General features: G+C 41.8%; 1 protein-coding gene across 1 annotated transcript in view; it reads right to left on the reverse strand.

The window, feature by feature from the left end:
* Positions 1–16915, reverse strand: part of LOC149801408 (protein amalgam-like) — a 41113-nt gene that overhangs the window by 16461 nt on the left and 7737 nt on the right. The window lies entirely within an intron of this gene.

Here is a 16915-nt window from a genome sequence, read left to right on the forward strand (position 1 = left end):
TCTGATGTAACTGAAATAACCGCTGCTGAAGTGTGTCCCTGACTATCTTTCTACTTGCCACTATGAGATCACTTGGTTTCCACGTTTCCCAAAAGTCGCTCAGCGAAGTCTCTGGAATTATTTCACGCATTATCTCACATTGGACTTTATCGGTTTGTAGCCTGATCAACGCCTTAAACTCTTTCAGCGTTTCATCGAGTGCTCTAACATCGTTAGTTATTTCCTCATAATAATCTACAAAAGTTTTCAGCCACGTGTGTGGAGATTCACCTGTAAATGGCGGTGGTTGACCATGATCGCCGCACATCACCACTGCGGTATTTTTCTTTAGCAACCAATCCAGAAACTGTTTTAATGTATCCAACGGGACAGTGTCTATCTCATCCCAGATTATTTTCTCGGGGATATATTTCGTTCCCATTCGTTCAGGTGTCCACGTGCCGCCGCTGTATTTGAAAAAACTGTGATACGTACACGCGTTAACCTTTCGTTGTCTCATCTCCCTGGCAAGTCTATGTGTGGGAGTCAACACAATCATGTCAGAGTTTCTAAATAATTCTATCGCTCGAGTTGTTTTACCGGAACCACCAGCCCCGTTGAGATAAACTGTTTTGTGTCTCACAACAGGATCGTGCACCGGCGGCAGCGAAGTTGTCGTAGAAATTGAAAATTTCCCAGATATTTCTGCGCCGCGATATTCATCCTCGATTTCAACATCAGCTGATTCACAATATCCATGCAACATTTCATTTTTTATTCTCCATGAACCCCACGATGGATCATTCGGTATAACCTTATTCAACGCCGCTAAGTGTTTTTTATCGATATAGAATGAATCCGTTGCAACTCTCACTGCGTCAACGGGAAACCTATTAATCATCGACAATAGGTTTATTGATACATAAGCTAGCATCGAAGATCTCAAATGTGTGTACTGAGATGATTCTCCGTCGATATAACTAACAACAGTTCCTAATTTTTCCCCGTTTGACAGAAACACATCTTCGCGGGTACAAAACGTATTATTCGTGGCGGCATCAGCGACAATAAGATCCAATTCGGCCTCGTCCATGATTAATCGACTATGATGTAGTTTATGATCATACGCTCCACCTTGAGTAAATTTTCCTATTATTCTTCGTCCTAGATCTTTTGCTGTGCTTTCATCAGTTCGGGGAGCTCTTTCGATGATAGTGTCGATAAACGATTCTGGATATTCTCGGAAATTTTCAATTTCTACGGTGACTTGCGGAGTTGGCAACCAAACTTCGGTTTGACGACAGTAGCATATAATCGCTTCACTGACCGTCAGCGACAGCAGTATTCGACTGTCAAGCATGTATCGCAATAACACTATTGGTGCCCATCGCTTCTCAACGAAATGTCTGCCAAACCAAGCATAACACACAACATGTAAACCCGTAGCGAATTTAAACGACGACACACAAGCAACCCCGGTCAGGTCAAAATCAGGCAATGGTCCGTCAACAGCTACTCTTGTCATCGAGCTTGTAATATGACCAAACCGTTTAAAATACTCACTACATTCTCCCCGCCCAAGAAAACTTCCTGGATAACACGCCGTCATATCCACGGATATCATATCGCGGTGATCATACTGGGTATTCCACAAACCACCGTGTCCGTATTCGATACAGCTCTGTTGAATATCCTCGAGAAAACTCTTCGGGGTTGGTCTCCATGAATTTCGTTCTCGGGCTATATGCGTGACAACACCCGGGACAGTAAAACACTGCGTCAGTAACGTATCAGTGTTCGTCGCATGATATTTTTCTGCGAGTTTTTTCATTTCGTGATGTAATGCCGCCGTTCTGTATACCTCCCCGTTGGGTTTCACAAACTGATCAAACTCTCCCTCGAGGTCACTTCGGAATAACCACACCGACACTGGATCGGTTTTACTTATCTGATAAATAAAATCAAACATGGAAACTCTTCGAGTTTCAATGCTGGCATTTCCGCTCGTGGAACCACTAGCATTTTCCAATTCCGGATAATACTTTACAACACGATCTCGAGGAAATATCCTAACCGAGTCAGTCCAGGCGTGACTGTTATGATCGATAATAGTTATTGGTGCTCCACGGGAATCATATTTACTCTTGTACAATATCTCACCGGTCAACGATGAAACCGTTATAGGAAATTTTAGTAATCGTTCGAGCTCGGCAACATCATTTATTGACGCTCCTTCATCCACTACTTTTGCCGCCCACGCTGCTATTTTAGTCTGTCTTAGCGGTGTTAGGCCGTTTCCTCGCGCGGCATTTTTAAAATGTTCCATTACTCGCTCGGCTACACAATTCAACCCTGGGGATTTTATCCCTGTTGACTCTGTCAATGATGACGTCAACGACTCCGACATCTTCATCGGTTTGAGTTTATCAACGCGTGGTTTCTTCATCGGATAAATTCCATAAATGACTGCGGTCACAGGATACGCTCTGGCATAATACGGTGTATCAATCCCAACAAGTACTCCCGGGTTTGAGTCTTTGGTTACGACGACGGTTTTCCCCCGCCGGGCATCAAGAATAGGGTCTAGTTTGTCTCTGATAATCCACGTTGTTTCACCTGTTTCCGTGTCGTCGACTCCAACAATAAATTTTATCTGTATGAAATATCTTCTATCGTCGAGATACCCAATTATGTTACGCGCGATTGTATCGTTGATGGTACCATCAATGATGGCATTGGAAGTCTCTGACTTAGAAACGCTCGCGTTTCCAGAAATGATTTTATACGAAGACCACACATGTGCAGCACCATCACGACGAAACTCTTCTTTGGCGTTCTTGATAACACCAATTACGAGTGTGAGTTCTCGTCGTCGTCGATCAAAAGTTAACCGGTCAAGATCGAATCGACCCCGTGCAGGTTTTATTCTGGATAGTCTTGAGAAACTCATTATTATAATTAGGATAAGTATTTAAATAGACAGGTATATTATATATAATGAACGGAAACTCAAAGAGTTTCTCTGGTGCGCAAGCGCACTCATGCAAGTGGATCAAACTAAATTCGACCGTGCCATGTAACAAATTATGCAGGCGCGAATACTGTGGACAACATGCTCAACAGGTCCGCCGTGGAAGTCTAGGACCGACGCCGTGTATCAAATGTGGCATTGGAACACGGGGGAAAACGCAATTATGTTTAGCGTGTGGTGGAAAACGCTATCGAGCACTAAAATGGTATTACTATAAAAAAAATCCAGACTCGAACACTCTCTCGGAGCGTGATTACATAAATAAGTTTTCAGATAAATTATGAATTAGATAAATGATTTGCTTATAGTATAATGAATCAAGAATTCGTCCCCGAACAAAAATTTGTTCCACATCCAACTATTCCTAAATATGAAGCAAATCACGATGGGGTAGTACGAAACTGTAGGCTGAAGAAGCCAATCGGTGCTGCAAATAATGCTGGTTATTTGGTGTTTACTAGCCCCACAAGGAAGTATTTATGTCACCGTTTCGTTTACGAATGTCATCATGGACTGATCAAGGATGGTTTTGTTGTTGATCACATTAACGGTGATATACTTGATAACTCTATAAACAATCTTCGCATGGTCACCCAGAGCAAGAACTGCCTGTCGGGTAAAACAGGACGTAGTAAAAAAGTTGCAAGACCTGTCCGGGGTCGTAATACACAGACCGGCGACGAAATAGTATTCCGGTCGATATACGCCGCCGCGAAGTATTACGATATTTGTCCACCTTCTGTACAGAATGTCGCAGCTGGGATTAACAAAACAGCATTTTCAAAACGACTAAAACAAAAAATCTCATTTTGTTATATCGTCGACGACGATAACTCGAAAACGAAAAATGTTTCAACTTTGTAAGTCTAAGACTTCTCAGTTAGATAAAAAAAAATAGTTATAATATATGAATCGCACGAGTATTAATGTCGTAATTGATGAAATTCAAAAATTGAAAAATCGGGGGTTTAATATTTTAACAGACGCTGAAACAATTATGTCAGATTTTGAAACCTTGAATGAGCTATCAACGAAGAAGAATACTCTTCCCGCGAGATACAGGTTCATTAAGAAGTTGCAAAATCGCATTTACAAATCACTTGCCACGGTTACTGACGAACAGGTATCTGAATTTATCCCGTTGACGCGTGCAGTTGAAAGTATTCGTCTTACACTATCACACGAGTATGAGACTCAAAAATTAATTAACTCCAGAGTGAGAAAATTAAAAAGTCAAATAAAGAATTCCGACGTAGAAACGCTAGCGTTTCCAGAAATGCAAGGACTTCTGGATACATTAAGCATTTCTGCGACTTCCAACGAGAGCGTTTCTGGAAATGCAAGCATTTCTGGAAATGCAAGCATTTCTGTGGAAGTCTAACGTGGAAATGTCTTCCCCCATTGGAAACCCAATGGTAAAAAAAAAGTATTATTTTTTTTTTGTCTTTGAAATTCTACTGTGGAAACGCTAGCGTTTCTGGATATGCAAGCATGGAAGTCCAAAGGACTTCTCAAGTCTTTAGACTTCTCAGAACTCTTTGAGTTTCCACGCTAGAGTTTCAAAATTTGCTTGAGTGTTTCAGCATCAATACACGAATGAGAATAGTTCATGATGTGTTCTCGGTCACAAAAAACTGTGATCGTGTGATACTTCTGTAACTGTTCTTGTTGTGGCCGTGTCAACAAGAAGTCTTCGTTGCCGTGGTCGTCAACGACTATTCCGACGGGGAACTCGACAGTGTCAAGTTCCGAATACTGTTCCGAGAAACTCTTTGAGTTTCCAGAAACGCCAGCGGTTCCAAATGCAGTCCTGATTGCCGCGTTGAGAATTTGTTTGTCATGTACGCGAACTCGGATATGGATATACTCGTGCATTATACACAACTGCAATTTTTTAAATGTGGAAACGCTCTGCGTGAGAAACTCTTCGAGTTTCAGGATTTCACCAGTAGGTTTATACTAACAGTCTCGCCACGCAGGTCCAACAAATTCCCCCGTTGGTCGACGAGTTTGAAATTTATCGTTGACAACCACGGATTATTACACCGCAGATAGACCACATTGATTGGTTCTTGCACAATCAAAAAACCCGGTGGATCTTTTGGTGTGAACGTATACAGGATAAACCCCTGCGTCGCCATCGTTGTGTCAGCGCTAGCGCTGTAGCTACCGTCGATGACGTCACATACAAGATTGACCGCGACCACATCTGTGATCGAAACGATCCCGACGGAGATGTGTCTGCCATCGGATGCTGTACTGTTGTCGTGTCTTAAAATAACAGGTTGTGGTTTTGTTCGCGAGTACGCGTCGGAAATATCTTCAAAAGATTCCGCGATGAGATCAGAGACTGATTTTCTCAGCGTGTGCGTGTTATATCCAGGAAGTTTAAAATCTGAAATATCCTTCACGGGAATACCAAATCGGGATGCAAAATTCGATCTTTTTTGGGTTCCATAATCGCCTTTGAGATCCAGTAGATTCTGAATTACTTTTTGATTCATAAATTCCATCGTGGATACGAGTTTGTTTAGTTTTTCTATGGTGGTGATAATGTTCGTGCGTGGTTTTGTTATATCAGAGATATAATCTTGAAAATATACTCGCAACAGGTCTAGCTGTTGTTTATGTGCTTGTTTGATCGGATTAAAAAAATGAGCTTCTATGTCTTCTGGAAGGTATTCACGGAATCTCCCGTCTTCGAAAATTACATATATTATATCCAAGGGGTGTCTATCTAATGTTGAAAACCGGGCTTGGCCTGATCGTAATTGATCTGGAAATAATAAATGCTCGCCGTACACGAGGTCGTGCAGTTCTTGTTTATCGGTCTCGAAATCCGATTTTTCAGGTTTTGGTGGACCCGGTTCGACCTCGGGTCGTTTTTGTGGCCATCCTAATACTGTTCGAAGAGAGCTGCTATAAATATCCACAGCGTATCCCGGTGTTGAGATTTCAATGACCGCAGACAGCGTTGGTTCGTGCGCGGTCACAGATATTTTGGCTTCCTTGCCGGTGATTCGTTTTATTTGGCGTTGTATCTCCGCGTTGATTTCTTCGATCTGATAACTCCCAGTGGGTAGCGTAATTGTATCCCAGTCGAATTCGTCAGAGTCGGCTTTGCTTTTCCACGAAAACACAAACGAATTATTTGGCTGCTGACCACCAAATAATGCCGCTCTGACATTAGGCCAGCTGTGATACACACTGAGCTTTGCTAATGCGATTTCATTCACACGAATTGGAGTTCGAAAATTAATACCGAATTCTGGTGTCGTCGAGGACACTGAGATCATTGTGGTCCTTACCGGTGTTGTGTTTGTGACTATTTGTTGAAGCAGTTCTTGTGGCGTTGCCATCAGTGACATTATTTATTTGTTTAGTTTTCAAATAGTCATTGTACGCATCTGACATTAGTTTAAATTCAGAATCTGATATCGACGCGGCGTCGCTGGATTGCACGTCTAACGATGATGATATCAGCGATGATAATTTCTGATATGCGGTCGTGGCTGTATTTAATTTTGTCGTGTAATCGTGTAATTTTGTGTTAGCACACGAGGATATTTTTTTTGCTATGATGCCGAAAACTCCTGCCGCGGTAGTGGTCGTACAAACAGAGATCGTGGCAGCGACTACTGCTGTTACCGGAGTGACCGCTGATAGTATTACTCCCGCGGATGCAACAACGGCGGATACTGAATAAACCATAACGTCTAACACTGTTATGCGTCTGCGGTATTTTTTTACTTTTTGGGACGTCGCGTCGATGACAGTTTTTAACTCAGATTGCCACTCACGGACTTGATTGTATCGATATTGTTGAGCATCTGGAAATCCTTCGGATTTCAACGTTGACATTATTTAAAATTACTGGTAATTTTCAATTACGTAACCAATTGAGGCGTTGCAGCGACGAATTCCAAACACCACCAGTAAGATGTTGCTGTTAAACTATCGTCCTCGGCTTCAAAGCATAAATGTTTCCTCGGCGTTGCTGTTTAGTATTACAGTGCAAACCCCCGAATACTTATCGGTGGAATGTCTCCAAGGATATGTTGTGAAGATTTCAAATTTAGCGGCTGAAAACACAGACAACCTGTAAACACCGGTGGCTGTTGCTGTATATTTAATAGTGTTATTTTGTCGTGACCATGTTGCGAATCCCGATGATACCGTGAATACGATGTTGGTGATATGCCCGGGAGTAACTCCAGTGGGAACTTTAATCAAACTGGTTTTGTTAACGATATCAGGAATACCCGATACTATATCGTGCTGTGTTTGTTTGATCGTGTTAATGTCGGTCTTTACATCAGCGAGTTTTACATCGACGACTGGAGGATCCCCAAAGAACTTATCCACGGTCTCATCAGTTTTTGTGAAGTTTCTTCGAAGTCTTGTAAACGCGCCCACGTGAACATCATACTCTGCACGCAGCGTATTTAGTTTACCGTTGACGATGTCCACGTATTGTTTGTTTGACGCATCCTGGTCGGATTCGGGATTCGCTAACGCGGTTATTTTGTTGCCGCTCATGTCAAGTCCGCCGGTCATTACGTCGCCGGATTTTGTTACTTTGTCGCTGACTAGGCCAGCAACGAGTTGGTACTGCGCGTCGACGTATTGTTTATTTGCGGCATCTTCGAGACCTTCCGGATTTTTTAGAACGGTTATTTTGTTGCCGCTCATGCTGAGTTCGCCGGTCATTGTGTCACCGGTTTTTTTCACGCACTTGTCAACACCTTTATCAATACTGTCTTTGATGCTTGCGATTGATATATTCGAGTCCTTGATCCGGCCGCCATCACTAAATGCAACGAAGTTATCCTTGATAGCTCCAAGAACTCTGCGAATTATATCATTCCACTTAATGTTGCTCGTTCTTAGTTTTCCTTGCCTGTCTTGAAAAATAGCAACTTCATCTGGGTCAACTCCAGCTATATTCAAAAGATTATCGATTTCATCTCGGGTCGCATATTTTGAGAGATCAACATCTGTGCTTGATTTACCTCTTCGCGCGGAAGGTCTTCCGTAAATATCAACCATTATTCTTATTGCTGTTTTTCAAATGCTAGCATGGGAAACACTAGCATTTCTCGATGCGGTATATTCATACACTGCTCGATGCGGAGGAGTTGCTGGATTTCTTGAGATTGCATCAAGAACGTTCAATACTTCGCGACCACAAATGGGCGGATCAATTAATGTTTGTGTTGGTAGCGTCGACTGCCACACTGGAACATTATAAAATCTGCTGTTGAGAGTGCGAGGCACTCCGCGGACATACCTGAGAAACTCAACTGGCGGTGCTAAACCGTACGAATCAAAATAGATAATTCCACGTGGATCGATCGCGTAAGCAACCCAGTGAGTTCCAGGACCATCTTTGTTGTCGAGATTGATAATGCCAGTTTCTGGATTCCGCGGCCGCGTCGGTAATTGATCTCGCATAAATACCCCCCGGAAATGTTTTATACGCAATTTTTTAACAGCATCGAGTAAATCAAAATTGCTCAACGGCGTTAGAATTTTTTTGGATACCATGATGGTGGAGTTCCTGGTAGTCTTAGACCGCGTCCCTTTTTTTTGTACCCGTGTCCGGTTGCCTTCTTTAGTGCCATTCCAGCTGCCGGTCCAAGTGCACCGAGTGCTATCGCCTGTGCTGCCGCTGGTGATGGAGTTCCCGATAATCTTAGACCGACGCGCCCCCCCTTATATCCGTTTCCGGTTGCCTTCTTTAGTGCCATTCCAGCTGCGGTTCCAACTGCACCTAACGCTGCAGCTTTTGCCGCTGCGCCAAGTAATCCTGGAATTGCAGCAGCTAGTATTGGGATGAGGGGAAATATTCCACCGGTTTTAGTCATGTCCTTGATAGCTGCAGCAGAGAAATCAAGTCGGACACCGGTTTTTGCTGTTAGTGCCTTATTAAAATGTTTAAGCTGAGTATTAGTCAACGACAGCTTGTTTGGACCACCAACAAGTTGATCTCGTCGCAACGTTATTGATGTCCCGCACGTGCCTGCGTTCTTCGATTGCAATTTCTTCGTTTGACCGGAAGTCAAGGTGACATTAACGTGACTGTATGACATTATATCCTAAGTTTGATTTTAATTGCGTTACATATTCTCGATTGGAGCGTCAATAACTCTCATTCGTCCGCCAACACCTTCAAGCAGCATTGCTTTATCGGAGAGTATGACAGCGATCGCTCTAAAACCAGCAGGCGGGCCGAGGGGAAACTCACCTACACGAGCTTTGAAGTGTATATCAACGACAGATTGTTTTGTTAGATCCAAATGTTCCAGCGAAAAGTAATAAATCGGATACAGCGTTGTAAAATCCAGTTGTGATATCTGCAACCCGGTATCAATATTTTGATCACGTCCCATAAATGTCATCAAACGATGATACGCCCGTGCAACTTCATTTCGCTCATAATCTATCAGTATATCCTCGGATGGTTCCTGATGCCCGTTTATTCGCAGCGAAACCTCAGAGACACCAAGTTTGTCAAATATCATATTACTCTGTAGTTGGGAAGACAACCTCGCATTTTGCTGGAGTGCAACAAAAATATGTCGCGGCGCTGATATTCCCTGTTGTGATGCTATGTGCCACGTGAACTGCCCAGCACCGGCACCTTGAATGGAATCTGTTGATGTTGTTAACCACGATATCAGTGATTTACCACCTGTGTCCATGAAAGAGAGTAATCGTTGCTCTTCAGTGATCGATGGGGACATCACTGGCATCCACAAAGCAAGCTTGGATAATATTACTTTACCGCCAGCAACACCGTCTTCTCGCCAGATAGCGTCAACGTCATCACTTTTTCGGTTAAGTACAACTGTATGATTGGCTCCAAAAATAACCTTTCTGACATGTCTGCAAAATCCAAAGATGTGAGACAGTGGAATTGCGCATGAAAATCTCCTACGTTCACCTGATAACATTAATTTACGTGTAGCAAAACCTAAATTGTAATCTGGACTAGGCCTTAATATTGGAAATGCAGCACCTGGCCTGGCCTCAAATCCAGCCGGTTGCGGGTCTGCAGCAGTGCCTAGTCCTGTTTGTACTTGAATAGTAGATCTGTGTTCAGGATGATCAGAATTATCCTTAGCGAACATCATAGTCGGACCAGCTGATCTAGTGTAATCATCTGAGTATCTCGCTAATCCCAGGATTGTTGTAGCAACGTCAACATTATCCTGAATTATTTCAATTTCTCTTCCGTCAATGCTGTATGAAGCACTTTTGAACAGCGCCATGATACCGTTGTTAACAAAACCAACTCGAACATTAGCTCCGTATGCTGTATTAGCGGCAACATCTGTTACAAGTTCACCCGTGACTTCAAGAAATGCTTCAGCGGGCAGGAAATATCTACTTGTATCCTGGACTCGTAATTCAATTCGTCCGCGTTGATTAGGTACTGTTGCCTCATAAGAATAATACTGATAATCGCGCACGGACTCATCTTTTAGTGTTGGTGCATCCATATCGAACGCTGGATCAGATATAGGTTTGAACATTATATAAAATTATTGTCTTCTAAAACGAAATCCGCTTCCTGATATCAGGCTTGTATTTATTTGTTCGGGTGTTTGGGTTACAAGCTCTGCAAGTTTTTGATTGGCAGCCTGATTTATTACTTTACTGACGTCCGCGGGCATAAGTTCAGTACTGGCCAGTTTCACCGGTGGCGGTTTTTTTGATCTGCGAATTAACCGTGACAGTCTGTCCTTGATTGACGCGAATGCCTTCCCGGCGAGATCACCAACAGATCCAAGGGCTTTATCCTTGACAACATCAATAGCTTTCATCGACAATTGTTTTGCAATCGGGATCACCTTAGGGGCTATTCTTGAAAACAAACCAGTAATTGTATCACCGAGACCATCTCCGTAGGTTGCTCTGTAGACTGGTAATCGCGAGTTCACTACGCGGACTGGTAACACGCTAGCGTGTCTAGGTTGAGAATTGTGCACGATCATTTTATTTAATTATTGTTTCTCTAACTAAATTTGCTAGTCGCTGTGGTAACCGTCTGCGAGTTCATCAATGAGTCCCCGGTAAACGCCGATATCCATAATGCCACGCTGAAATAGTCTCTGACAGATATCTGCGGCTTCATTTATAATTTCCGGAGAGTTGTTTCCGGCGCGTTTTCCTCCTATGAGAACTTCTAACCGTGATACGTCATTGACGATATTGTCAGGACAGATGTGGTTGTTATATCCGCGACCGGTGTATCCTTTTCCCATTTTTTTCTTTAGTTTTGCTGATGTTTTAACAATTTCATCAAATACAGATCTTTCCCTTTTTTCTATCTTTTCTACCTTAGAGTAGGTACCCTTTTTCGGTATTCCTTTTTGTAATTTTTCCCTTTCCTCCTTTAAATCTTTTAATTCATTTTGTAATTCTTTTATTTTGCTTTTCAGTATTTCCTCTTCTGATATATCGGGGGGGATGGGCGACGAAACAGGAGTGGTAAAATCATCATCAGGAGCGCTAGCGCCCATTTGTTCAGGTGATGAAATTTCAGGCACTGGATCAGGCAGTGTTATTGCGGGGTCTATTTTTAGAGCTGGTGGTTTCTTCTCCTGTAGTCTCGACTGTTTTTTCATTTCCTTTTCCTGTATTTTTTTCTTCTTTTCTTCCTCCCTTTCCTGCATTTTCATTTCCTTTTCCTGTATTTTTTTCTTTTTTTCTTCCTCCCTTTCCTGCATTTTCATTTCCATTTCCTGTATTTTTGCCTGCCTTTCCCTTTCCTTTGCCTTCATTTGTTGGTCTCTTAGTTCCTTATTAACCCCAATTACGCCAGTTTTTATAAAATTATAGGTATCATCAGTGCTAGATATTCGAGAAATACCTCGGTTTACTTTGTAAACATAATCCCTCCAATCAGCCTGGGTTATACCCGAGGCAGCTCCTGGTTTTAGAAAATTTTGCCGGTTAGGATAATTTAAGACAATCCAAGTAGAAAACTCCTTAAGTTCATCCACGCTAGTAAGTGGAATATTTTTTATCTCAGTAATACCATCTTCGGTAAATTTATTAATAAATGTTTCCTTAGCAACTGTCACTACTCCGGCGGCACCTGGATCAACTACAGCACCTTCATCTGCCTGTTGCTGTTTAAGTTCTTCTACTGCTTGAAGTAACCCTCGTTTTGTTTTGGTAGGGTCAGCAGGATCAGTTTTTCCTACAATTGCAGTTTTAACTTCACCAGTAGCTGCTGTAATAGGCTTAAATAATTCCTCCGCAGATGTTGCAAACTCAACTCGCGCTTCTTGTCTTGCTCGTAATTTTTCTTTAACGGAATCATGGACCGGAATAAATTTTTTAATCGCGGCTAGTCGTTGTCGTGCCAATCTAGTTGTGAATGCTTCTCCAATATTTGCCATTATTTATTTGTCCACGATTTAATTTCCCCGCGAAAACTCTTCGAGGGATCGGGGACATTTTTTTTTGTCCTGTATTCTGAATAGAAGGGTTTATTTCGTCGAAATAAGCCCTCTATCGAGGAATAGTTTCCTGGAGGGGTTTATTGTGAAAATAGTTTCGGTCTGTACAGCCCCTCTGCTGCTAATACGTTGACGCAGTCATACATGACTTTTAAGCAATGGGTGTTGCGTTGATAAAGATAAAGTAAAGACGGTAGCGATAGGAGAGTAAAAAGAGTAATAATAAGAAAGGCACCAATAAGTAAAGGAGTGTCAGTTAAGTTTTCGTCCCGGCAGACTCGACCAATCTGGCTACCGTAGCGGTAATGAGATAATGAACCTAAACCAGCATAACCATTAAAATTTCTAGGTCTTACTTGTAGCTGACTAGTTCATTAGAATGTGATTTTGGAAAAGTTTCAGCTTGTGAGGTACCAAGTCATGAGCTTCTGCAATTATTGATGGTAATTTGTTAATTTGTTAAAGATACCATGGTAGTTGAAGAGGACGGAATGTCATATAGCCAAAGAAACAACAACAAAATATTGATATTTGGAAACGTTAATGAAAATTGAAGACATCATTAGGAAAAGATTGTCTCAACGCTCCTGTCGCATTCCAGGATAATTTAGTCCATCGGTCTTGGATAATACTTTGAAAAAAAGGATATAAATTCATTTTGGGGTTGGTTGTGATTCATTAAATTCCGAGTACAGGATAAAACAATGCCATTCATAGTGGATGAAAGTGGATTGTTTACGTGACAAATTAATTGTTGAATGATACATTATATCATAGGATATTTTGACACTCCTTTCTTTCTTTCTCTCGTACTAACAACAGCACCTTGCGATCACAAGCTGTCCGTCTATTTTCAGTATTTTTATAAATCATTTATTTTGTATATTCTCCTTGCAATTTAAATCTTTGGCTGCATTCAATTTTTTAATTTAATTTGTATGACAGATGGTTTTATCATGATGATAAATCTATTGATTCTCCAGCACTGGTGTCAGGTAGAAAGGGTTACAGACTTTGTGTACATCTGGTGGCCAGCTGATCTATAACGCGATCGGTATTCCACACTACCCTCGCCATTTTAGTTTAACCGAAGCCATAAGTAGCACTCTGCGTCATAGCCGCTAAATGAGCCACTTTATTATATACTTCATAAAATCCTATTAATTTAACATTGCTGCTATGGGTCAATGCCCAGAGGTAATAACTGGAGATAAATATGAATATTCACCGCTTCCTTGTATGGAAATTACGTGCCTGCGTTCGAAGAATTACTGTTGTACACGTCGAAATATAAAAGGCAACGAACCGCTCCGGTGGCCTAGTGGTTAGAGCGTCCGCCTCGGACGCGGGAGGTCGTGGGTTCGAACCCCCGCCGCGTCATACCAAAGACTTACAAAAATACTAACAGCTGCCTCGTTAAGCGCTCAGCATTAAGAGGTTAGTGTTAGGACTGGTCGGCCTGGTGTCAGGATAATGTGACTGGGTGGGACATCATGCTACATGTCTACGGCATGATGCCCCACTGCTAGACACAGGACCGGCGTTTGGGGGTGGCAAGTGGGGCGACCGCCCCAGGCTCCGCTCTTGAGGAGGCCCCGCACTTCAGGCCTAAGGTTGTCCTTATGAGTTTGTCAAGCTATATTCTCCGGTAAATTGGAAACGCTGATACAGGCCGCACGTAATGCACGCAAAGTTGCGAAGTTAACTTAGTCAGCTTCGTAACGCAATTAACAGTTGATCTAGTCTAGCATACCAATCGAGATACCGATACCCTGGCCCCGCGCGGTCATGGTCTGCCCTAGGCCCCGCGTACTACTAACGCTGCCTCTGGCTTGACATCACTATAAACTGTCACATTGCAGACATCGTAGGGATATAACTGAAAAATTGCTAAAGATACGTTAAAAATCTAAATCACACACACACACACACACACACACAAATGGCAACGAACGCTGACCGCGTCAAGATGAGTCAAGAAGAGATAAATTTATTTTTCAACCATGTGAGGAAGAGATGAAGGTGGAGACAAAAGAGCATTACAAAAATCCAGGTGACGCGGAAAATTTCAACGAAAATCAGAAAAAGCACAATACCAAAGCGGCGACGCAACGAAATGTAAAAAAATGTTCAACGATGGTTTTGGGATGTGAGCCTAGGACAATAGAAAACATTCATTAACCTCCACTGAATTACAATAGTGAACGTTTTGTTTCTATAATCAAACATGACGGCTTTGAATATGAACCCACTTCACTGCAGGCATTGAACAATACTATTGAAAGATATTTAAAAGATAAGGGACACACACACACACACGCATTCACTTTGCGATAGGGAATTTCACAAAGCAGGAAAAGCTCTGAAAGTCAGTGAAAGGCAGCCTAGCTAATGCTAGTGAAACGTTCTCTAAAGATGATGAGGACGAGCATTTTGAAGCAAACAAAATAAATTTTGGAACTCCAAAACACTGCAACGCATAGTCTTTTCTTTTCTTTTGGAAAGCTGATTAGATTAAAGGGTAGAGACGAGCATTGCAAACCGCAGTTTTGAGACATACAATTGGTAATAACACCCGTCGGGGAAGAATACCTGGAGTAAAACGAAAGAGATAGCAAAACTATTGATGGAATCAAAATGAATTCTGAGCCACGGTGCCGAAAATATTTTTGATAGAAATGCAGAAGGAAAGGGATCCAATCGCCCTTTTCAAAGAGTTCTGCCGCCGACGTCACCACAGGCCATGAGTTACATTAGCTCTCTATACCCGACACCCAATACCAGAGAATCCGCTGTATGAGACTGATGATGTTTACGATAGCTCTCATCCAAAATGAAATTTGCAAATAAAATATCTACTGGAGCCTCCACCAAAATTAAATGTAGAAACTATGAATATGTGTACAACTACCTAAAATTGCAAGAAAAAAAACAGAGAGAGAGAGAGCACGTCATACTTACCCTGAATACAATGTATCAATCAACAGGCTCAGGAGCATATTTTGTTTCACGTAAACGTTGCACTTTTATTCATTCTGAATAATATTGTTTTAACCAGTCCTTGAAATCTCGTGAAACAACGACTTCAAACTGAATATCAATCCTTCTCTACAGGTATTACCCAACGTCGATGGTACACAATACCCTAGGGACGCCGATGAAAGTTGCTGCTGAAAATGCGGGACTTTAGAGTAGAATCACGAATCACTCCGTCAAAAAAACAACAGTTACCACACTCTCAAAAGCCGGAGTGCCATCACAAAAAGGGGCCCCGAGTGGCCGAGTGGTCTAAAGCGCTGACCGTTCCGGATCACTGCCATCTCACCTTTGTCTGCGTGGGTTCGAGTCCAAGGCTCAGCTAGCGTGGGTACGTGGGAAAGCCTGCCAGTAGCTTCTCGTGGGTCGATGGTTCTTCCCTGGGTTTTCCAGGCTTCTTCCTCCACCAGTTATACTGGCCGCCATGTATAGCCTATATTGTGCTGAAAAATGGCGTTAAACCCTAGAACAACAACAACAACCATCACCAAAAAAAAATCATGCCGATGACAGGACACCAAATTATTTCATCAATCACGGCGTACGACTCAAACTAAGCGTAAAGGAGCAGAATGAATATTCTTCAATCCTGACACACGCTACTGTTCAAAAACTGGCTCTCTACTAGTACTTTTTCCGCCATGACAGCAACATCTAAAAACAACAATGTCGCCCACAAAGACCACATTCGATGATTTTTTTTCTTTCTGGCGCATCTTCTCATAAGCGAACCTTCAATTTCGATTAATGTGTTGAGTCATATTTTTTTCCCTTATATGAAAATTCTTTTCTCGTATCTATTTTTTGGCTTCATAACATTTCATAGTCTTAAGCAAGCTAAGTTTTGTTCACTGCTGACGTGAGCTTTCATGTCAGTAAATTAATGTATAAGAGTGTGCGGTGCTCAAGTTACATTCATAAATTGAACAAGATATAAATATTAAATAAAATATAATTGTACTGTTCAATTGCATTATTCATTTAATATAATAGAACGATTAATATGCTTGTTATTAAGTATATAATAAAAGGTTGTGCATCCTTTGCAATATTCACTCGGGACCAATATTTTTCAATTGTTAGTCAAAAACCTATGCATGTTATCTGGCGATTTACTATCCATTTTTGGATATTATCCCTATGCCGAGCAACTCAGAAGTCATGTATGTGTGTTAAGAGTAACAAGATAATTTCAAACTCTTGCGTTATTCCATCATTTATTTTTATGACTTTTTAAAGTCATTTTAATCTACCTCTTGATTGTTATTTCAACTTAGTTAAGCTCTTCGTAAACATAATATGCTAATATGTCTTTCTGCAATACTTAAAATACGAAATGCTTATTGGAATTTTTCCGTTGTCAAATCTTCAATTTAGGAGGCGCGTAGTTTTGCGT

Source organism: Sinohyriopsis cumingii, chromosome 4 (assembly GCF_028554795.1).
Source record: "Sinohyriopsis cumingii isolate HCF-2022 chromosome 4, ASM2855479v2, whole genome shotgun sequence".
Taxonomy (NCBI): Eukaryota; Metazoa; Mollusca; class Bivalvia; order Unionida; family Unionidae; genus Sinohyriopsis; species Sinohyriopsis cumingii.